The sequence below is a fragment of the Brachyhypopomus gauderio genome, chromosome 9, assembly GCF_052324685.1.
Source record: "Brachyhypopomus gauderio isolate BG-103 chromosome 9, BGAUD_0.2, whole genome shotgun sequence".
NCBI classification, from domain to species: domain Eukaryota; kingdom Metazoa; phylum Chordata; class Actinopteri; order Gymnotiformes; family Hypopomidae; genus Brachyhypopomus; species Brachyhypopomus gauderio.
In genome coordinates, this window is record NC_135219.1 from 7,273,028 (window position 1) to 7,275,527 (window position 2,500).

General features: G+C 47.3%; 6 non-coding genes across 6 annotated transcripts; all 6 read right to left on the minus strand.

Moving 5' to 3' along the window:
* Nucleotides 1–130: 130 nt before the first annotated feature.
* trnar-acg (transfer RNA arginine (anticodon ACG)) lies at nucleotides 131–203 on the minus strand. Its single transcript has one exon. It is a non-coding gene; the product is annotated as a tRNA-Arg (tRNA).
* Nucleotides 204–319: 116 nt separating this feature from the next.
* On the minus strand, nucleotides 320–391 carry trnah-gug (transfer RNA histidin (anticodon GUG)). Its single transcript has one exon. It is a non-coding gene; the product is annotated as a tRNA-His (tRNA).
* Nucleotides 392–1,037: 646 nt separating this feature from the next.
* trnar-acg (transfer RNA arginine (anticodon ACG)) lies at nucleotides 1,038–1,110 on the minus strand. The gene has a single exon. It is a non-coding gene; the product is annotated as a tRNA-Arg (tRNA).
* Nucleotides 1,111–1,632: 522 nt separating this feature from the next.
* Nucleotides 1,633–1,704, minus strand: trnae-uuc (transfer RNA glutamic acid (anticodon UUC)). Its single transcript has one exon. It is a non-coding gene; the product is annotated as a tRNA-Glu (tRNA).
* A 253-nt stretch (nucleotides 1,705–1,957) lies between these two features.
* On the minus strand, nucleotides 1,958–2,030 carry trnar-acg (transfer RNA arginine (anticodon ACG)). Its single transcript has one exon. It is a non-coding gene; the product is annotated as a tRNA-Arg (tRNA).
* Nucleotides 2,031–2,146: 116 nt separating this feature from the next.
* On the minus strand, nucleotides 2,147–2,218 carry trnah-gug (transfer RNA histidin (anticodon GUG)). The gene has a single exon. It is a non-coding gene; the product is annotated as a tRNA-His (tRNA).
* Between the last annotated feature and the right edge of the window lie 282 nt (nucleotides 2,219–2,500).

Below are 2,500 nucleotides of genomic sequence, written 5' to 3' on the forward strand. Positions count from 1 at the left end.
GGAGTGGATTGGATGGGGCTTTCACTCAAGCGCACGCTTTAGTAGAGCACTGCTATCATCGATTGCATTTCACAAAAGCTGCGATAAAGAGGTAAAGCGCGCTGCGTTGCGAGTACTAAGCAAAAAGCTTCGAGCCAGCCAGGAGTCGAACCTAGAATCTTCTGATCCGTAGTCAGACGCGTTATCCATTGCGCCACTGGCCCTACCACATCATGTCAAATGTGATGTTTTCTGTACTCAATTCCTTTTCAATTTCTTCCTATTAGACTATTGAATGGACCTGATGGAGGCAGAGTCTGAAGCAGCTGGAGCAAAAGACTGCCGTGACCCGGATTTGAACCGGGATTGCTGCGGCCACAACGCAGAGTACTAACCACTATACGATCACGGCTCTGTGCTCTTTGGCTTCTATGCTTTCCATACACCACATTTGTTCCAAGAGAAATCCAAACATCACATATTCAGACATTCGGCACCTTGATTTGTATCGGTTCCCTTTTGAATCCATTTTGAATCTTCCAGTGGTCTAAAACCACAAAAGCTTGTACGCTTGTTGCAATGCCCAATGTTTTCTTCTGTTTCTTCAATTAAACCTGCATGTTAGCTACGCCAAGACCTTTTTGAGTAGTGCTGTGGTGTTTGATTAAGGTTTAGGGGGTGCTGGCAAACATTTTTTGTCAGTTATCCCCCAGCACTCCGGCATAAGGTGAGATTCCCATACCAGGAGTCAAACCCGGGCCGCCTGGGTGAAAACTAGGAATCCTGACCGCTAGACCATATGGGAAGCTGCAAGTACATTCTCTGTCATAGTGCCTGGAAAGTGGCATGAAGGCACCAATGCCCAATGCCGCACAGACGTGGGAATCAGAGGGTAGGTTGCAAGACACCTTTAAAACCTGAGAGAGATGGAGTGGATTGGATGGGGCTTTCACTCAAGCGCACGCTTTAGTAGAGCACTGCTATCATCGATTGCATTTCACAAAAGCTGCGATAAAGAGGTAAAGCGCGCTGCGTTGCGAGTACTAAGCAAAAAGCTTCGAGCCAGCCAGGAGTCGAACCTAGAATCTTCTGATCCGTAGTCAGACGCGTTATCCATTGCGCCACTGGCCCTGCCACATCATGTCAAATGTGATGTTTTCTGTACTCAATTCCTTTTCAATTTCTTCCTATTAGACTATTGAATGGACCTGATGGAGGCAGACTCTGAAGCAGCTGGAGCAAAAGACTGCCGTGACCCGGATTCGAACCGTGGTTGCTGCGGCCACAACGCAGAGTACTAACCACTATACGATCACGGCTCTGTGCTCTTTGGCAGGAGTCTCCCGCTTCTATGCTTTCCATACACCACATTTGTTCCAAGAGAAATCCAAACATCACATATTCAGACATTCGGCACCTTGATTTGTATCGGTTCCCTTTTGAATCCATTTTGAATCTTCCAGTGGTCTAAAACCACAAAAGCTTGTACGCTTGTTGCAATGGCCAATGTTTTCTTCTGTTTCTTCCATTAAACCTGCATGTTAGCTACGCCAAGACCTTTTTGAGTAGTGCTGTGGTGTTTGATTAAGGTTTAGGGGGTGCTGGCAAACATTTTTTGTCAGTTATCCCCCAGCACTCCGGCATAAGGTGAGATTCCCATACCGGGAGTCAAACCCGGGCCGCCTGGGTGAAAACCAGGAATCCTGACCGCTGGACCATATGGGAAGCTGCAAGTACATTCTCTGTCATAGTGCCTGGAAAGTGGCATGAAGGCACCAATGCCCAATGCCGCACAGACGTGGGAATCAGAGGGTAGGTTGCAAGACACCTTCAAAACCTGAGAGAGATGGAGTGGATTGGATGGGGCTTTCACTCAAGCGCACGCTTTAGTAGAGCACTGCTATCATCGATTGCATTTCACAAAAGCTGCGATAAAGAGGTAAAGCGCGCAGCGTTGCGAGTACTAAGCAAAAAGCTTCGAGCCAGCGAGGAGTCGAACCTAGAATCTTCTGATCCGTAGTCAGACGCGTTATCCATTGCGCCACTGGCCCTGCCGCATCATGTCAAATGTGATGTTTTCTGTACTCAATTCCTTTTCAATTTCTTCCTATTAGACTATTGAATGGACCTGATGGAGGCAGACTCTGAAGCAGCTGGAGCAAAAGACTGCCGTGACCCGGATTCGAACCGGGGTTGCTGCGGCCACAACGCAGAGTACTAACCACTATACGATCACGGCTCTGTGCTCTTTGGCAGGAGTCTCCCGCTTCTATGCTTTCCATACACCACATTTGTTCCAAGAGAAATCCAAACATCACATATTCAGACATTCGGCACCTTGATTTGTATCGGTTCCCTTTTGAATCCATTTTGAATCTTCCAGTGGTCTAAAACCACAAAAGCTTGTACGCTTGTTGCAATGCCCAATGTTTTCTTCTGTTTCTTCCATTAAACCTGCATGTTAGCTACGCCAAGACCTTTTTGAGTAGTGCTGTGGTGTTTGATTAAGGTTTAGGGGGTG